The sequence below is a fragment of the Colias croceus genome, chromosome 23 (assembly GCF_905220415.1).
Source record: "Colias croceus chromosome 23, ilColCroc2.1".
Taxonomy (NCBI): Eukaryota; Metazoa; Arthropoda; class Insecta; order Lepidoptera; family Pieridae; genus Colias; species Colias croceus.
The window spans coordinates 2113022-2135161 of record NC_059559.1 but is presented as its reverse complement, the minus strand read 5'-3'; the positions used below and the strand labels follow the sequence as shown (position 1 = coordinate 2135161).

The 22140-nt window shown below is 34.8% G+C and overlaps 1 protein-coding gene and 1 long non-coding RNA gene across 7 annotated transcripts in view; one reads left to right on the top strand and one right to left on the bottom strand.

Annotated features, from left to right (window-relative positions):
• The window catches only part of LOC123702464 (protein hu-li tai shao), a 91762-nt gene that overhangs the window by 42850 nt on the left and 26772 nt on the right, over positions 1–22140 (bottom strand). The window lies entirely within an intron of this gene.
• On the top strand, positions 12496–14204 carry LOC123702465. Its single transcript, XR_006752879.1, has 3 exons — positions 12496–12768; positions 13354–13473; positions 14047–14204. It is a non-coding gene; the product is annotated as an uncharacterized LOC123702465 (long non-coding RNA).

The window sequence follows — 22140 nt, the reverse complement described above, 5'->3', positions numbered from 1 at the left end:
AAATTGGGACGCACTGTATAAAATGCACGATATGGAGGATATTCTAAATTATTTTTATCTTACAATTAACAGTATACTAGAGGAATGTGTTCCCAAAAAAACAGAAAAGAGCACCAACTTAAAATATCATTATCCAGATTGGTACACTGCAGACTTGATAAAAAATATTAAAACAAAATCTCTACTACATAAAAAATATAAAAAAACAAAGTTAGACTGTGATTATAGAGAATTTTCACTGTATAGGAAAATAGTAAAAAATAGTGTTGATGATGCTTATAAAGCACATGTAAATAAAATTCAAAATCAATTTTCTAAGGACTCCAAGCAATTTTGGCAATATATAAAGTCGAGACGTAGTTCATCAAATAGGGCTAATGTTATTATGAAAGAAGGTATACCTCTAACGGATGAAGAGTGTGCTCAAGAATTCGCAGCCTTTTTTAAAAAGGTTTATAACAAAGAGCCACCAGTTCTTGACACCCAGGTAGCGAGTCAGTGCGGAGCCAGCAGCGCGCGCATAAGTCTAGATGTTCTTAGCATTGCCGACGTGAGGAAGGCGCTAACACGGTTGAAGCCAAAGCGTTCAGCCGGCCCGGATGGTATACCAGCCTTTATTTTTAAAGATTGTGCTCGAGTGCTGGCTGAGCCACTGCTGCATATTTTCAATACGTGTTTGAATGTAAATACATTTCCAACACTATGGAAAACTACGCGAGTGATACCTGTGCCCAAGGCTAAATTGTGTACCAGCGTACAAGATTACAGACCTGTTGCAGTACTATCAACGCCTGCAAAGGTTTTTGAGGCCGCTATACATCACAGGGTGTACGAGCAGGTATCGGGGCAGCTGTGCGATGCACAACATGGGTTTCGGCCGGCGCGTAGTACTTCCACTAACTTACTCAATCTTATGGCGAATTTAGTTCCGGCGGTGGATGCAGGAGTGCAGGTAGACGTAGTATACCTGGACTTCCAAAAAGCATTTGACACCGTCGACAATGATGTCTTATTGAAGAAGTTGGCGGAAGTAGGATGCACACCGAAGCTCTTGCAATTCTGGGCATCGTATATGCAGGACCGGCAGCAGTATGTTTCTTACAATGGAAGTCAGTCCGAGCCCTTCTTTACAAGGTCTGGCGTAAGTCAAGGCAGCAATCTCGGTCCTCTGGAGTTCGTTCTAATGATTAACGACTTACCGGATGTTCTGGAGTACAGTCAGTGCCTACTTTTTGCCGACGACCTGAAAGTTTTTCTCCGAATAAACGAGGAGACGGACTGTGAGCATCTACAAAGTGACTTGCTAATCATCTTCAGCTGGAGTCAGCAAAACAAGCTACATTTCAATATAGCTAAATGCTCCGTAGTCAGTTTCACTCGCGCGAATAAGAGTATACACTACAACTACTCGCTTGGATCCGTACCTATTCAACGGGTGAATAAGGTGCGTGATCTAGGAGTATACTTCACACCGGACCTGATGTTTCGTGAGCACATCACAAATATTTGCAAAAAGGCTTACAAAAATCTTGGGTTTCTACTGCGGCACGTAAGGGACTTTACAAATGTAGCAACTGTAAAAGTGCTATACAACGCGCTAATACGCAGCCACATGGAGCACAACTCCAATATTTGGTCTTCACATGAAGAAAAATATAATGTGATGTTAGAGCGGGTTCAAAATAAATTCGTAAGACACCTTTATTTTAAACTTTACGGGGTATACCCCTTTTACCCATTAATGTATCCTACCTTATTCATACTGGGTATGGTAGGGTACAATGAACTTAGAGTGCGACGGGAATTTTCCATTGCGCTGTATTTAATTAAATTATTGCGGGGATTTGCACATAACCCTGGAATGCTGCAATCTCTCTCATTATGTGTGCCGGACAAGTACACTGAGAAGCGTCACAGGCCGCCGCTACTTTATGTCCCTCAGGCGCGAACCATGCTGCTCGCGAAGTCTCCTCTCGTGCGAGCACTACGCATCCTTAATGACCTCCATGGCAAAGTGGACATTTTTACGTGCCCGTTGGGTGAATTAGCAAAGGTTCTTCTGTATATTATTAGCTATTAATTGTATAATTATTATCGTGTTAATTTATTCCTTAGATTAATTACTATCTAGTTTGTTAGTTTAAGTTGTTTTATTATTAGTTTAGTTTCTGTGTAAAGTTTTTAGTGTAAGTCAATACCGCATTAGGTTAAGCCTGTAATGGTAATTTGATATAATGATAAATAAATAAATAAATAAATAAATAAACTTCACATTTTCAGTATAAACATTCATTGTTTACATATTACACATCTATATTAAGTATCAATTATTATGGTCGTCTATTTATTCATATATTATGTACGTATTTCACGACGATTTTCCACTATAATATTATGTGCAATCAAACGCATGTGAGAATCATCAGTAAACTGTCAATATGGCAAACAAATATTAATCTGAAGTCACTGTAAATAAGCGTAGAGTAAACAACTACTAAATATAAGCAAATACCTACATTAAGCTGCAACGAAAAATATTACAATTAAAGTACCGACTTTCCCTTATCATTTACCGGTTCACTTTCTTGGAAGCCATTAAAATAAAATTAAAAAAAAAACAAAACAATAACTGTAATTTTCAAACGCCGTTATGCGTGAATATACTACCTGCACTATTTGAAAATGGAAATTAGGCCGAACGTCGAACACTGGCCGTTTTCGAGTAAAATTAAAAAAAAAAATGGTGATAATTTCAAATTTAGAACGGGCGGAAGCGCATTCCTTGCTCGCGCGTCGTCTATTTCGGTCGTGTTCGCGCGCTCCACAAAATCTCTTATTTGGATAAAAATAAATAAGTAGGGCTGGATTCCATTTGTACAATGTGTTGATATATTTTGATAAGCATTCTTTCGCTGTTTATTATTCTTTTCGTCTGGTCTCTTTTAAAGTGTTAGCGTTTGTTTATTTTATTTGACACACACAAAAGAGTGGAAAGTGAAATTTTGTACTAACAACAGGTCTTTTGATGATTATAGCTGCATGATTTAAACACCTATGCAGTGGTAAATATAACGGGAATAACAATATACGTATACTTGATTCAACAACCAATAAATAAAATTAAATCCGAATATGTAATAATTGATAATATAAAGAACCATATTATAGCAAGAAGAAAATTACTATGCCATCAAAAAAAAAGCCAAGTCTCGCAGCTCAGTTTTTCTACCGGAAAAAGTTGTGAGATCCATGTTGATAGACAGAAGGTCCCTTAAACAGGGACAAATAAGTTTACCTATTTGTCTCTATTTAAGGGACCACGCGTCTTAAGTAATTCTGTACAATATTAATTATTATCATATCAATATTAAAAATCCTTACCGTTTTACATAAACAGATCGACTTATTATTGACAGGCGAAACTAATAAAAGCGTGTTAAAAAGGGTCTAGTCTAGTTCCAGTGCATTACCAAACAAACAGCTGATCGGCCAGTACACATTATACACCCGCATGTACAGTGCACAGCACATACATGGCCGTCAAAGAGCACAAGCCCGTACAGAGTTTAACGAGCAATTGTGCAGCCACTCGAAATGAGCGCGTTGTCTGCGAATCATTGCATTTGATAACTACTTGAGTGCGTCAAGTTGGGAGCGGTAGCGTTTTATTTGTGCCGAAATAAGTTGGTGATAGAATTTCGACCGATTCACTCTAGTGACTCTCACAAGCATCCCAAAGTTTGTTATTTAATAAAATAAAATATTCGAAATGAGGAAATGAGGAAATGTGGCGATAGTGGAATAAAAATATATCAAAAAAAGATCAGATCAAAATACGTTCTTTGCCAATTTTAGCTTTAAAGCAATAATTTCTGTAGGCTTAGGTAAATCAACACATTAAACTTTTTGATTAAAGTTCAGTTGAATACAGTCTACAGTCGGGATCAATTAGTATTTCGTTAACTACCAACCTCACAGTGCGCTTGACTGCACGTATCGCGATAAAATGATTTATTTTACAAAACTGCATTTTAGTACCAAAAATACGAGGAATATCGTTGTGACATTATTCACATGATTAATTCACTGCTACCTAGGTAAATAGGACATGATAATCTCATCCTTTTTAAGTGAAGCCATTACAAGACAGTATGAAATACTATGTAATGAAGTGGTCTCTTTAATTATTTTGCCAAAATATTTCTCATACCTTAAACCACACCCCAAGCATGGCTTGAAACGAGCCAATTAGCTGTATACGCCTCGCAAATGATTTAAGCACATACACACACACTCATGTTTGAACACACACTTAAGTGTACGTCTGTGGACTCGCTTATCGTAGTATTTTTCCGTTCTTCACCTTTATCACTGTTGATATTACTTTATAGGTGTATTTAAGGACGCTGTCACAAATCTGCGTTACTCAAATTTAGGTATCTAACGTCGCCACGTGGTTCGCGGGAACATCACGCTCACGTAAAAGACGTAAACATAGCGCATTCCATTTTATAGACCATCTTCATACTTGATATTATTTTTTTTTTTATATTTTTATTGAAATTGATTCCAGAAGATTACTGGGAACTTTATAAATTCATTTTGTTACTATTATTAGTAGGTACGATCCTTATAAGTATTTTAGTGTATTCAACCAACTTAAAAAAGTGTGACTATTTTACAACAATTTGAATATGAATTGTATTATTGTATACAATATCGAAGCTTTTTAAGAAATGTATAAAATACTTTTTTAAGAATTATTATCATACATAATAATATGTTACCGGCAATATATTAAACCCGGCATTGTATGCAATTCTTAGTAAATGTATGTTATTTCGAGAAAGAGTCGGAATGAAATAAATTAAATTCGTTACCACACATTCACATTACCTATATCTTTAAATCTGAACTTTTCCTAAGTAGCAAACACATTTGCAAATGTGGGTGGTTTTTGGGGTAGCTATTAACCAATATGAGGTCAAAACTAAAATCCAAGATGGCGCCGACGAAAATTTGAAATCTTTTCGTCATGGGTGTCATTTTCAAGGAGTTGGAGTCGCTATTAATCAATATGAGGTCAAATCTAAAATCCAAAATGGCGCCGACGACAATTTGACATCATTTCGTCACGGGTGTCATTTTCATGGTTTTTGGGGTAGCTATTAACCAATATGAGGTCAAAACTAAAATCCAAGATGGCGCCGACAAAAATTTTATATATTTTCTTCATGGGTGTCATTTTTATGGTTATTGGGGTAACTATTAACGAATATGAGGTCAAAACTAAAATCCAAGATGGCGCCGACAAAAATTTTATATATTTTCTTCATGGATGTCATTTTCATGGTTATTGGGGTAGCTATTAACCAATATGAGGTCAAAACTAAAATCCAAGATGGCGCCGACGAAAATTTTACATATTTTCGTCATGGGTGTCATTTTCATGGTTATTGGGGTATCTATTAACCAATATGAGGTCAAAACTAAAATCCAAGATGGCGCCAACGAAAATTTTACATCTTTTCGACACTGGTGTCATTTTCATGGTTTTTGGGGTAGCTATTAACCAACATGAGGTCAAAACTAAAATCGAAGATGGTGTCGACGAAACTTTACATCTTTTCGGCATGGGTGTCATTTTTAAAGTTTTTGAGACAGCTATTACCAAATCCCCAATGTAACCGTCGATAATTAGGTATATTTTTCTTACTCCTTTAAAGTAAACTTAAATAAAATAACAAAAACGTTAACAACCACAGTTTTGTAGAAAGTCTTAAAAAAAACAATTTTAAAGAACATTGAAATGCATATTTAGAAATTTAATATAAAACGCAACTCTGTGGCAATAATGTTAATATTCTGACAGATATTATTAACTTTAAATATATTCTTTAAATATATTCGCTAAACTTTATTTAAAAAAAAGTTTATCTAAAACATTTAAACAAAGAGAATAAAATAAAAAAGAACGTGTGTGCCGAGAAAACGTGTCAGGAGTGAAACTTCTTGGGCGAGATTCATAGATACCAAAATCGCCGCCTTGCTCCATAACGCGACAGTATTACCATGACGCCATCTTGAAATTCGACGACCATCTTGGATTTTAGTTTTGACCTCATATTCTTTAATAGCTACCCCAAAAACCATGAATATGACACCCATCACGAAAAATGTCAAATTTTCATCAGCGCCATCTTGGATTATAGTTTTGACCTCATATTCGTTAATAGCTATCCCAAAAACCATGAAAATGACACCCATGATGAAAAGATGTCAAATTTTTCGTCGGCGCCATCTTGGATTTTAGTTTTGACTTCAAATTGGTTAATAGCTACCCCAAAAACCATGAAAATGACACCCATGACGAAAAGATGTAAAATTTTTGTCGGCGCCATCTTTGATTATAGTTTTGACCTCATATTCGTTAATAGCTACCCCAAAAACCATGAAAATGACACCCATGACGAAAAGATGTAAAATTTTCGTCGGCGCCATCTTGGATTTCAGTTTTGACCTCATATTGGTTAATAGCTACCCCAAAAACCATGAAAATGACACCCATGACGAAAAGATGTAAAATTTTTGTCGGCGCCATCTTGGATTATAGTTTTGACCTCATATTCGTTAATAGCTACCCCAAAAACCATGAAAATGACACCTATGACGAAAAGATGTAAAATTTTCGTCGGCGCCATCTTGGATTATAGTTTTGACCTCATATTCGTTAATAGCTACCCCAAAAACCATGAAAATGACACCCATGACGAAAAGATGTAAAATTTTCGTCGGCGCCATCTTGGATTTCAGTTTTGACCTCATATTGGTTAATAGCTACCCCAAAAACCATGAAAATGACACCCATGACGAAAAGATGTAAAATTTTTGTCGGCGCCATCTTGGATTATAGTTTTGACCTCATATTCGTTAATAGCTACCCCAAAAACCATGAAAATGACACCTATGACGAAAAGATGTAAAATTTTCGTCGGCGCCATCTTGGATTTCAGTTTTGACCTCATATTCGGTAATAGCTACCCCAAAAACTATGAAAATGACACCCATCACGAAAAAAAGCCAAATTTTCGTCGACGCCATCTTGAATTGTTTTACCCCACCAATCTATTCAACAACCCATAAAAAAGAGGATCTCAGGCAAGGTAATTTTAAAAACATAATTTTAAATTACAAATAATTGGAATATGAAACTTATACAGAACTTTACTCATATAAAGTACCAAATATTTCAAATCACGAAAAAGACAGTGCACGCACAATAATCTTTTTTATTTCGTTTTTATTTTTGGCACGAGGAGCGATACACCCGTCCTTCCAAGAGCGCTTCTGAGCGCGGTCTGACGAACCGCGAGAACAAAATGTATGAAGAAATTGACAAGTATTTTTAATTTAGCTCATTATTGAAATAAAATTTTGATTTAGATTCATAAAAATTACACCATATATAAAGGACTATATATCCCTCAATAAGATATAGTTAAGAAGATAGATTAGGCTCTTAATTTTCCTAAAATGGTACCGGTTTAGACCCCATTTTTTTGCATTTTATGCGTTTATTGTGATGGAAAAAACGTATTTCAGCGACAATTTTGTATGACGTCGTACAATTTTTATAAGATGAACGTAGAGCTGAATATATTATCTTTAAATTAAGATATTACTATGTTCTCACGTGTAATTGCTTTAAGTTAAAATGGTACCGAAAAACAGCGTGTTTTTGTAAAAATACGTTATAGCGTCCTTAATTATGTTGTTGTAGATTGTAAAAATGTACGGTTATTTGCGAAATATATGTTTCATCATGTTCCTAACCAATTTTTAACTTATCCTGCATGCTTGGATGTAACCTACCTACCTACCTACCTACCTGTTTATTATCCCTAATAAAGAAAAATAAAAATAAAAATAAAAACCTACTCTTTTAGACTTGATTTTGAGCCACTTTAAAAAGAGATTTAATTACATTTTTGAAGTCTTATCAAGGATCGGTGAAAATATAATAATTTCATGAGTTCTAACTATCCTGAACCAACAAAACAACAAATATAGTAAAAAAAATTGAGTTTTAAAATATATTTATTAATAACTAGATTTCCGCCCGCGGCCTCGGCCGCGTTTGCAAAGGAAAACCCGCATAGTTCCCGTTCCCGTGGGATTTCCGGGATAAAAACTATCCTATGTGTTAATCCAAGTTACCCTCTATATGTGTGCTAAATTTCATTGTAATCGGTTCAGTAGTTTTTACGTGAAAGAGTAACAAACATCCATACATCCATACAAACTTTCGCCTTTATAATATATACTAGTGGTCCGCCCCGGCTTCGCCCGTGGTACATATTTCGCAATAAAAGGTAGCCTATGTCCTTTCTCGGGTATCAAAATATCTCCATACCAAATTTCATGCAAATTGGTTCAGTAGTTTAGGCGTGATTGAGTAACAGACAGACAGAGTTACTTTCGCATTTATAATATTAGTATGGATTCAGTATTCCCGTGACCAAGCCTTCTGTAAAGTTTCCTAAACGTCGTCACAATATAATGATAAAATCGACTTTAAAGTCTTTAAATGCTATATCAAAGGTTCTTCATCATCACCATAAGCCGATTTTGTTCCCCCTCGTGGAAACATAGACCTCATGTGGATTAAGTATGGATTAAAACCATCGCCAAGTCATTTTGGCAATCGTGGTGGATTGGGTAATCCTCCACGATGGCCAAAGCACATTGGAAGTTGGTACCTACCTATATCGGTAATAGGGTGCATTAACATCAAACGAGCGAATACTCATTATAACAGCACTATGTCAGTGTAAACATGCGTAGAGCATTCTTTCGTTGTTCTTCATGCGTTTGAAAATTGAAAAGATTCTATGCAATGTTCTAATACTGAACAACACTGAATTCGAGTTTTCGTTTACGCTAAAAGATCACGAAAGAATGCTCTTGCTCTAGCTCTATAGTTCAGGATACATCGCCCATTTTTGCAAGTGACTACTATCAAGCTGATTTTCCGTTTGTAGCTTTATTTTGATGAGACACCGAATAATTTCGTGTATGAAACTCTCGATGGTGGTAGCTAACAGAGATAACAAGGATAAAAATTTTTGATTTGATGGTTCTCAAATATTTATTACGCAATTTGTAGGACAATATGTCTGTTGAATTATATAAACATTAACTAAGAGAAAACAAAAAAATCAGCTTGTTAGTAATCATTTATGATGACCTCGTTATCGATACACTTTGGAAAGGGGGACTCTTTGAACCAACCTTGTTTTTTTTAGGACAAATATTTTTTCGAATAATTTAGGTAATTATCTTGAGATTGGACAAAAAAAAATTCAGTTAGTAATAAATATTTGAGAACCATCAAATCAAAAATTTGTATCCTTGTTATCTCTGTTAGCTACCACAATCGAGACTTTCGTACACGACATTATTGGGCGTCTCATCAAAATAAAGCTACAAACGGAAAATTAGCTTGATAGTAGTCACTTGCAAAAATGGGCGATGTATCCTGAACTACTATGTTCGTTTGATGTAAATGAACCGTAAGGAGATGCTGTTTACATCATGATGTTTTCTTCTGCCTATTGGACGAATAAATGAATGAGTTTTAAGTTATAACCATCAAGTTACTTTTATTATGTCACAGTTAATGACCGCTCTGTTCAAAAGTTATCAAAGGTTATCAATAAAACATGTTGTTTAAATGTTAAGATGTGTAAAAATTATTCTAACTTAATAACTATTCGGTATTATATTTCCTACTAAGTAATGATAATTTAAATTTCTTTAAAGAATAGAAAAAAAAATTGATCAGATTGAGTCATTAGCATTTGAATGCTAAAAAAGTAAATATATTCTGTTTGTCTGACTGTCTCCACGCCTCCACCACAGAACCGATTTGGATGAAATTTGACACAAAGATAATTTAAGATCTGCGAAAGGTTTTATTCCAGAAATCCCATAGGAGCGGGAACTATGCGGGTTTTCCTTTTACAACGCGGACGAAGCCGCTGGCGGAAAGCTAGTCTATAAAACAATCAATTCAATCATTCATACACAACTATTATCTACACTGAACAATGAACTGATTGTCTGACCGAGATTGATTGAATGATAAGAGCACCTTTTAACGTTTATATAACCATTTTTATTGATGTGTAACTACTCGTAAATGTATTTGTTTTATGGAATAAATTATTTCATTCAGTACATAGCATGTCCTTGACATTATTTACATTTTATTTACATTAACTAAAATGAACCTAACAAATAAATTTATTAACGCTATAAAATGAATAAAATTATCCCCATATAGCAACGTCACTTTCCTCTTAGCTAACCGACGAAGTTCAAAACACAATCTATAACTACCGTATATTCTAAAAAAATTGGTTGTCTGTAAAGTTGGTTTACTGACAATAGTTGAACGTGACATCGATTGTCCTTCTTTGTCGCTCATTCCGCGCTCTCGCTTGCACTGGAACGCCTCAGAGCGAGGTAACGCCGCATGAGTCATGTTTTTTCGGGCGTGCAGCCGGCTCTATCGAATTATAAGACGTTGTCACGTCAAAATGTATATTCATTAATATTATCTTTTTTTCTTTTTGTTTTATTTTTTTTCCAAAATAATCCTTCTGTCAATCCTACACATTCAAATACTTTACGTATATTTTTATGTCATTTTATACGCAAGTTTTTGCTAAAAATTCTTTCTTCCCAGCCTATTATAACAAATCCTGGCACCTGCCCACTTCTCTCAAAGCTCTCTCTTATACAACTTAACTTATATCTACCCTACAATTTTTGTCAACCCTCATTAAGCTATTACACCTCGCGGCAATCCGAGGTTCGCGGGGTTGTACACCCTGTCGCTAGGGGTAGGTCAGGGTTGTCAACTGACATTTTTAATATATTTTTCTTTTTTGAATGTCAAGGACCATCAAAATCATGTAGGTAGCCGCGTTCTTAAAATATAGTGTACGCATATAGAACACTATGAAGAAGGAATGATAATCATTAGGTAGGAGGCACACATCACGCGCGATATAAAATTGTATGTGTTACGCATTAAGAAGTATGTTAAACAATACCATATGTACATATTATAAGAAACGTCATTTTAAATCCCCTACATTAAAACCATATATTACAAGGAACCCTATCTTAAATCCGCTACATACATTAATTGCAATCATACCAAAACCACCTACCAAACACATAAAAACTAAACAAAATATCGCAACCCTACAAACACATTTTCTACTAATTGGTAGCCCTACCCGCACCTCGATACAGTATCGACCGCGTCGCCGCGCCACCGCGGCGCCCGTCGCCTCGCGAGATGACAGCAAATACGACAAGTTGAGATTTAGGACCTTGTTTATATTGACAAGAATCTCATCCCATTAATATTATAAAAGCGTTAGGAATCCCTGATTGGAAGCTGTAGAATCTGCAGTTACATTTAATAGCTTAAGCTTTCAAAAATTATACATATACCTCTTCTACATCTAGTAGCCCATGAAACTTCTTAAGTCATTCCATTGGTATTTGCCATTTGGTATAAACAAATAACACCACCATAAAACGCTGACCCATAAATTATCATACTCAGGATCATCAACCTCAGCTCTTACCTAATGAAGCCATAAACATGTTTATTATTCAATCGTGATCCCAGCTTACGTATCTGCCATAAATACAACATAATGTTCAACGTACAGTACCTACTACATTTGTCCTTTGACGAAATTCGGAACTATAACATCTTGTAAAACCTCATTTTTGATGACAGATCGTTGATCTTTTGGTGCGGTTATAATTTTTCCCAATTTACAATAATTTTACTTATCGTACGATCTCTCAAGTTTAAGAGTAGTTACTCTATAAATTTAAAATACTATTATTGCTATCACAACTTCATCGCATATGCACTACAATATCCGAAGAAAATTAAGTAGTTTTCTGAAATTTTAAATATCAGAAATGTTTTCGCCGTGTGATCGAATTTTTTCTAATCTTTACAAATTTCTCATGTATAAAGCATTTGAATGCTATAAAACTAAATATCAAATTTTAAGATAAGCTTAACAGTTTTTTTGTTAATTCCTTGAAACAATGGAGATGCGTCGTTAAGGTGAAATGAGACCCAAAACAGACGTTTTGAGCTCACGAAGAATTAATTTTTTTCTTCAAAAACTACCAATTTGATTTTTTTTATTTATGGATTTATTTAATTGAAGAGTTTGTCTAGTGACGTGCGGGAACCGAAACACGATTGAAAAAATTTGCCTCGATAGAAAAACGTTGTGAAGTTTCCTAAAAATTAAACGGTCAATCAATTTCATTTGGACAATGGTAAAGTAATATAAATGAAACTTTATCCACATCCATTTCCATTCAATTCTTGAGAGACGTGCGGGATTAGATTTTACATTTAATACATCAGTAATTTAAAAAAAATATATTTATAAATTATTAGCACAAAATTGCGCGTAGGCCGGTCGCTTCCGCCGTTCCGCCTCCTGTTAGTCGACGCTAACGCGTCTTAGAGAGCAGTCCTGTACAACTTTTTCGCGCGGTGCCGTTGTCTACTCGCATACGTGATTTAGTGTTAGTGATACTAAAGTTTTTCATAAACATGGTGAATTTTGGTGGCCAAAACATTGATGGTGAGAACATTAGGAAGAAAATGTTGCGAAAGCAGATAAAAAAACTACAGTTATTGAACCCAAATAGGTAAGTTTGATGTTTATCATGCTTATTTATATTTATTATGTCTTTCGGCCGCTACAAGTCTAAAGATTTCAACTTCCAATATATTGATTACTAGGTATATTTACAAGTCTAATTTGAGAAACGCATTTAAATCAAAATTTGAAAGTTATTTTTACTTGTAATGATTAGTAATAAATATTATTTTAATTTTTTGGAGTATTATATGTTTACTAAGTCTGAATTGAGCAACGCACAAATCAAGATTTTATAATTTTATGCACTCCGTCTTTATTTTTATTTATAACTAGAGGTCCGCCCCGGCTTCGCCCGTGGTACATATTTCGCAATAAAAGGTAGCCTATGTCCTTTCTAGGGTATCAAAATATCTCCATACCAAATTTCATGCAAATTGGTTCAGTAGTTTAGGCGTGATTGAGTAACAGACAGACAGACAGACAGAGTTACTTTCGCATTTATAATATTAGTATGGAAGTATGGATTTTATTATTGGTATAGAATAGATAAGTAATGTTTTAGTTTTTTTTTGAGATTTCATCTTCCAATAAATATACTACTGATTTGTGTATGTATGTTTATTTCTAACAGCGAAGCGCGACCACGAAAAATCCGATGAGCAGCCTGCAAGCCAGGACGCAATAAAAGACAAACCATGATTACCAGAAACTGATGTGGATCTTCAGACAGTTTCATATAGTACTTTTTTGTGTAAGTTTATCTTATGTTATTTATTTATAAGTCATAAGATTGAAGATAGTAAAATATTTCAGACTAGTGTAAGTTATCACTGACTGGTTACCACTTACCAAAATTTGTTTTTATGCATATTATGCATAAGCATAATTACTTGTAAATTTTATATAAAAAAATATTTGAAAAATTTGTATGACGATGCCGACAGTCGACTTTTTTTACGAGCTCGGACAATAGAGCGATAAATGAACGGACACAGCTGCGAAATTTTACTAATTTTTATAAAAGCACTTGTTATACTAATTGCGGTCAACCGTAAAATTTTGCAAACAAAAGAACGATTTTCTCAGAAAGTTTGCTGTGTATGACGCCGACAATCAAGTTTATTACGGGCTAGGATAATAAAGCGACAAAGGAACGTACACAGCTGCGCAATTTTTTCTAGTTTTGTGATGAAAGTATCTTTATAATAATCGTGGTATTATAATTGGTTTATCAATGAATTTTTCTATAAATCTTTTTTTGTTATACAGAATTTTCGTTTCATTCATTCTCTCCTATTATAACTTATTGTGGTTGTTTCAGCAGCACAATGTACAAGGACAGCTCAAAATGACGAGCAAGAAACATATTTATTTTCGGAACAAGGTGAAGAAGAAAAAATGAAAGTCGTATCAAGAAGATAAACATTGGAACAATAAAATAGTACCAAAACCAGCATTCGAAAATATCTGTTATGTTATGTTATATTATATAATATCAAATGTCAAAATTCTATCTTATTATCTATACTAATATTATAAATCTAAAGAGTTTGTTTGTTTGTTTGAACGCGCTAATCTCGGGAACTACTGGTCCGATTTGAAAAATTCTTTCGGTGTTAGATAGCCCATTTATCGAGGAAGGCTATAGGCTATATATCATCACGCTAAGACCAACAGGAACGGAGCAATGCGGGTGAAACCGCGGGGAACAGCTAGTATATCATATATCTGATATTAAATATATCAAAATGTCGGATATATTTATTAAAAAAAAATCAAAATTGTAAATAATATTTTTTTGTTATTGATTTTTTCAATAAATATGATATATATTATGTAAAAAAAAACCAAACGTAAATAGCATAAGTCTATTATGTATTTTTATTATCATATTGTACGTAAAGTCCCCATGACGAAAAACTATAAAATATTTTGTTTACAAAGATGTTCAAATAACTTATATAGGTAGCGACAATTCTAACAATAACAAATCATTTCATCATAAAATAAATTAGTCGCAAGCTCACTTTTTGTAACCAGTCTTGTACCAATTAAAAATCGACCTTCGTGCAAAGGAACAAAGGTCGTTTTTCTAGTCCGATGGGTCCGGCAACGAAAAGACGTTGCCGGATCGCTTTACTCGGCTTTAACCGCGCGAATATAAGAATTTAAGTAAAGTTCATTGAACCTCCGTTAGTTCCGTATGTTTCCGTCATCTATTCAGTTGTGTGGCATGGCGAGGGGATTTTCGTGAAGCGTCCCGCGCGCTCTTATGCTCCACCCAGGGGGCGTAGCCCAAAAGGTGCACAAACACGATTGTATTTCGTCTTAAACCTTTTTTTACACCACCGCGCCGCCCGCGCCCGTCTGACAGTGATTACCAACGGCCCAAAAATTACTGTATTTTACTAGACATGCGTAATTTTGGCAAGTCAATTTCCAAAGATGGCGACGAGCGATGGCGACGTGCCGTCCGCCATTTTTATTGCCATAGACTATACAGAAATTGTTGTGAACTACCCAAGTTCTTTTCGAGTGCCTACTCTTTTCATATTCGCTGCAGTTTTTAACATTTAATGAGACAGAAGTTTCGCTTTGAACGAGTCGAGTTATACTGTTTATTTTCTCGTTTTGCAACGTTTTAATGCAGACAGATTTTAAATGCGAGGGTGGATAATCCATGAGGTCATAGGCTCATAGCCGTTATATTTCTAGTTCATTTGTAAGCTTATGATGTGATAAATGCTTCTAAATATAAAGAAATATATAGTGAATATGTTTACCAATTTGTTGCTTTTTCAGATAAACTCCAACAACTTCATAAATACTTTCGTTTGATGTTTGTTTGTATTTTCCCAACACGCTATTCCCATAAACTAATGGTGGGTCCATTTCATATTACATCACCGTTGGATATTTACGCGAACCCTGAGTGCTATAAGGCACAGGCTATACACGTACCACAGACGAATCTGCGGGTGGTAGCGAATCTACATTCCACATTTCAATTACACTCCTTACAATCACAGTCTGCTGCTTACCCAAGAGCCTCCCTAAGGGGTTGGCTTTCAATACACACTCAGGTAGGTACTTCGTTTTTAATTGCGAACAAATCTTTTTGATTTATTCTCAACGAAGCCTTACAATCACGGAAAGAAACGTCAACTTGTCAACAGAGCGTAATCCACGGTTAGCCGCCCGTTAATGTACAATGTAACAGGCTTATATTGTTTCCATTTGTGTTTATTTTGTATGAAAGCGGAAACGCAAAGAAGATACTTTAATCTCTACTAATACTATGAAGAAAGAGATTTTACTATTTATAATATTCTAGGAGGTAGCAACGTTGACAAGTGAGCATTTTAGTATAGTTGGTTCTTTGATATGCTGTTCCTCTTGCTATTTCGGTTACAGTCCGGGCTGTCTGGCTGGCCGCAGTGGTTGCGTTTATTAGTGCGCATCTTATCTGCACAGGAAAATATCCTTAATTTAAAGTCATTTTTTAACGCGTAATTTTTAATCGTTTGCCTTTAGATAGATCCATTAGACATACATTTTTTATTGCAAGACGTTTTTTTCGTTGTTAAATAGGTGCCAGACGCAATTTTTATTTCAAAATAATTAAAATATCATCGAAATACGTGAAATTCCATTAACATGAGTCCCAGTGAAGGATAAGTAATCACTGTGTTACTTATACTATATATAATATTCATTTTACTATTTACAGTTTTTTTGCAACAATCTACCATATCGCCTCCTTTTTCCCAACGAACCTCAAATAGGACGTTAATGTAAACTTGATAAAAACCAAATATCATCAAGAAATTAAAGACTTTTTAACGGATTTTAAACGCGATTTATTCATTGTATTATTTTCCCAAGTCTTTAATTTCAAAATGTATAATACTCGCGTAAAATGAAACACTAGAAAATACAAATATCATCAAATTCATATTTATACCCAAAAGTGTAATAAATATGAAACCATCTATTAAAAATATTAGTTTACTAATTATTCAATATAAGTATTAAAAAAGGATAATATAATACAAATAATAAAGTTATTACTTACCTTTTAAGCGGACTCATGTTGATGTAATTTCACTTATTTCGATGACATTTTAGTTATTTTGAAATAAAAATTGCGTATGGCACCTATTTTACAACGAAAAAAACGTCTTGCAATAAAAATATTATGTCTGATGGATCTATCTAAAGGCAAAAGATTAAAAATTACGCGTTAAAAAATGACTTTAAATAAAGGATATTTTCCTGTGCAGATAAGATGCGCACTAATAAACGCAACCACTGCGGCCAGCCAGACAGCCCGGACTCTAACCGAAATAGCAAGAGAAACAGTATATCAAAAACCCAACTATACTAAAATGACTTTTTTTTAAACGTTGCTAGCTCCCGTACTATAAGTAACTAACTGTGCCCCGCGGTTGAACCTGACTGGCACAAATAGTTGCTTACGTTCGTCCTCCACCAGCGTAATGATAATATATATTATATACTATAGTCTTCCTCCCTATAGTCTTCCTCGATGAATGTGCTATGTAACACTCCAAGAATTTTTCAAATCGGACCCATAGCTCCAGAGATTAGCGCGTTCAACCAGCCAAACAAAGAAACTATTCAGCTTTATAATATTAGCATAGATTTTTACGCTAAAAATTGCAAAATAACTTGGCCAGTTTAAATAATCTTTCATCAATCGAAAGTTACCTTAGTCCTTCATTTCCTACCTACTGAGATACCTAAAAGTAACATTCTGACACTAGCAATAAATAAATTAAACCAGCTACAGCTACTAGAACTATATAAATACAACATTTCACCTCCCAAATAATCCACCAACCCTCTAAACAACCGCCCAGTACCAACATTACGCGCATTGCGTGAAAAACTAATGAACTATGACGTCACCGCTTTTCCAGTGAAGCTATCGCGCCCCCGATCGATAGGGCGACGAACCGGTGCCCTTGTTGTTATGGGGAAATGTGGGCGCCGAGTGGAGACGGCTTTTATGAGCTCTCTTTGTTCGAATGGGGGTTTTTTCGTAGTAGTATTGCACGACTACTATGACAGTTTATGAATTAGTACTCATATTATATAGTGGAAAAATTGATACTTTTTGAAACGAATAAATACTCTGTCGATTTAAAACAAAATGCCAATCACAAAGCTTCATTTTTAAAGAGGATCGGATAGGATTCTTTTATCTCGGGCCAAACGGGCGAGCCACGTGCCAGCTAGTAATTTAATACAGTACATATAATGATTGAGATAGCTATTATACTCGAATTAGGAGAGTAGATAATGAAAAGTACCTCTGAAAATACTTTGTTTGTGCTTTAAATCTACTGAAGAGATGCATCCCTTGGAGTAACTTTTATAAATGATACCAACCAACCCAACCAACACGCTTGTCAAAGAACTATCTAATAAATTATATATATTTAGTTTACTGCGATAAAAAAGCCTCCCTTTACGAGGGAATTAATGTTAGAAATTCAACCAATCTCCACTACCTATTACATCACAGAAAGACAATGTATTAGCAACAGCGGCCAATCACAAAGCAGAGAAGATCTTATAAAAACATTAAGCTCTTTGTTCTCGTCTCAACGAGCGCTATAGACCTAGAATCTAGATAGAGCATGCTGACGGGAACAGAAGATGTATAGTACGAGACTTTTACAAAAAGGCCAACGTTTTAATTATTTATTAACCGACTTCAAAAAAAAGGAGGAGGTTATCAATTCGGCCGGTATATTTTTTTTTTTTTTTTTATGTATGTACACCGATTACTCCGAGGTTTCTGAACCGATTTACGTGATTCTTTTTTTGTTCGATGCGGGATGGTGTCGAATTGGTCCCATAAAAATTTTATTCGGATAGGCCCAGTAGTTTTTATTTTATGAGCATTTTTGTCTGTAGGTATTTGTAAATTTTGCAAGTGCAAGTTTGAAGTCGGTTGTTTTTAACGCAGTTATCACTTGTTTTTCTTTGTACTTCTATTTATGTGTTACAAAGTAGATGATTTCACGGGCTTCTCTGATATAAAGGCAATAGGATTAATTATATTACGTAGTGAACAATTAATAAGTTAATTAGTAGTTAAGAGTTAAGACTATCAATACCATTCTATACCAAAATAAAATGCCCTAATTGCTATTCCTAGGTAATATACTAAGTAATGGCTATATTTGCTAAAAATTGCATACAGATCTAATCAGTCCTTTTAGCGTAAAGTTGTAACTAGCATAAAAGCTAACATACATTCATTCATAGTCCATACATTCTTACACACCTTCGCCTTTAAAACTGTATTTAAACGAAATTGACCATTCTTCATTTTGTAGATTAAAACCGGCCCTAATGCTTATAGAAACAAAGAGATGGTTTTACGAGAAGGTCGTAACATAAATTATAACAACCCCTAAATTAAGGCACACTCAGAATACACGGGGTTGTTCCTACCGTCGGGGGTGGTTTGAAAGTCAAGGCGTCTATATTTCAACCCTTGAGCATTATTATGTAGATTGTAGTGTATTTCATTTTTATGAGGGTAGCAGTAAACATCCCCTTCGACTTTTAGAAACTGTAGAACGAATGAATGTTGCGAAAATTAAATGAATCTTATATAGAAATTGCTTTTTATATACATACTAGCTTACCGCCCGCGGCTTCGCCCGCTTTCTCTAAAACGATTTGAGATTTAAACTATCCTATCTCTCAAGTTGGATCGAACTGCACGGTGTGCAAATTTTATTATAATCGGTTAAGAGGTTTAGGAGTCCATTGAGGACAAACATTGTGACACGAGATTTATATATATACATATTAAAATAGGCTTATTCACAAGCGATAGGAAACGTAATTTTTCTGATTAAAATGCACTTAAATTAAAAATTGCATGACCATAAATATTTTAACTGGAACGGCAGTTGAAAGCTCACGTAAAAGATGTAAAAAATTTTCATACCGCACCGCATGGTAATTCGTATAAAAAAGCATCTAGTACATGAATACATAGACACGAAGTTTCTAAAGCTCTTCAAAGTTCAAGCATTTTAGTTAAATAATGGAGCTTGGATGAACGACCTAAAGTAACATTTTGTAAACAATGTCCCTTTGTATGCTTAAATATTTAAAACTACGCAACGGATTTTGATGCGGTTTTTTTAATAGATAGAGTTCATTTTCATGTTGTTCATTCAAGAGGAAGGTTTTAGTATATCATTTATTAGGTTTTAGACAAAGCGGACGAAGCCGCGGGCGGAAACCTAGTCATACATAAATATTTGTAAAAATATTATATGTATTGTCAGTCGATCATTACAACACAATATAAAATTATCCAATATACCTACTACAATAACCAAATACTAGACATATAAAACGAGGGGCTTTGCTATTTTTAATTATTCAAATACATATATATATATACAAACTAGCTGTGCCCCGCGGTTTTACCCGCATTGCTCCGCTTCTGTCCATCAGCGTGATGATATATAGCCTATAACCTTCCTAGATAAAATATAGGCTATGTAAAACCGAAAGAATTTTTCAAATCGGACCAGTATTTCCTAATATTAGCGCGTTCAAACAAATATAACAATAGTATAGATTAAATTCTCCTAAGACTGAAAATAAAAAATTAACCGGCTTTAAAACCGTCAAACAACCGACGCATCACTCTAATCCAATCCCCGATATAATGGGTCATTCATTACGCTGGAACGCGGCCAAAAATTAAATATCTCGCGTTAATTAGCTAACAGAGGCCCTCAGTTTGGATGTTGGATGTTTGATGGGTTAGTCACACGGGGTCAGGGGTGTATGGATGAGGTCTGTATATAAACTATTAGTACTTTATACTTGTTACTGTATAGTTTCCAACTATAGTTGCAACTTCTAACTCAACATTATTAATTGTAGGAATCAATCTGTACCTATAATTTTTTATCCGCTTTTTTAACTTTTTCATTGTTTTTCCGTACTTATATAGTTATGTATATTTGAAACAATTTTGTTCAATTTTCTTACTGTCCTTCACAGATCCACATAAAGCAGTGAAAAATACACACATAGATTGAGCATAATACTCGAAAAATATCTCTTTCTTTTATAAAGATGCTCTAGAAACAAATCTACTTCTATCAAAATTTAATTTATTGATCATGATTATTAATTTATTATTTAAAGAGACAGAGAGCCTCAGTTGTTAAATGGGTTAGTCACGGGTCGGGGTATACAGGTCTGTCTGAAGATCAACTATTTCATCCATAATTACTTCTAGATAGGAAATTCATGGCAATTAAAAAAAAAACTTTCAACGTTTGAAATTTAAGGTAATTAAAATGAAATGAAGATCGATGGTGATAACTGATGAATGATCGAGATTGATCAGTCGAAGTATCAGGTTTTACGTATATTTATAACAGAAAACTTAAAATATAAATATGTACAGGTTAATTAGAATGTCTCTACAACAACCCCCTGCCCTTCATTTTCCCGCATAAATAAAATCAAAAAGTAACCTACGAAAAATCTAGGTCACAACGCCACTCTTTAAACTACCCATAACTATATACCTAATACCTATACCTTAATTGCTATATATACGTAAGTACAGAAGGCTGCGCGTGCGCCGGGTCAACGACCCGCGTGACTCACCGCCGCGGCCTAGCTAGACGGTGTAGGCGTTGGTCGATTTCGCGATTAATCGATGTTATATGGGGGTGCTTTCTTGGCGCTTCCTTCTACATCTTATGATCTAAGAAGCTTTTTTGAAGTGATTCTTTAGGCGCGTTGCATTGTAGGTCGCGGATTTTCTAGCGAGATTTTCCGAAACTTGAAATTCCCTTTAAATGTCTTGAAAATAAAGTATGTCATCAGCCTAATAGGTACATGCTATTGAACATATACGAAACTTCATTTATCTCCACCCAGAATCGAAACACAGTCCCTTCTGTTCCACTAGCATTAACAACTACAACCGACACGGTAAAATGAATTGTACAGACCTTAACTCTCCACCAATAGAAAGTGACTACAGTACAGACAAACATTCATATTCTTTGTTTACACATCTACACTTGTGATTGCACAAGATGATGTTAAACGCAAATAGAAATCCGATGCATAAGCAGAGAAATATTAACTGACTAGATTTCCGCCCGCATTATCAAAGAAAAACTCGCATAGTTTCCGTTCCCGTGGGATTTCCGGGATAAAACCTATCCTATGTGTCGATCCAAGTTACCCTCTATATGTGTGCTAAATTTCATTATAATCGGTTCAGTAGTATTTGCGTGAAAGAGTAACAAACACACACACACACACACATCCTCACAAACATTCGCATTTATAGGATTAGTAGGACTAGGTATATGCTACCTATCAT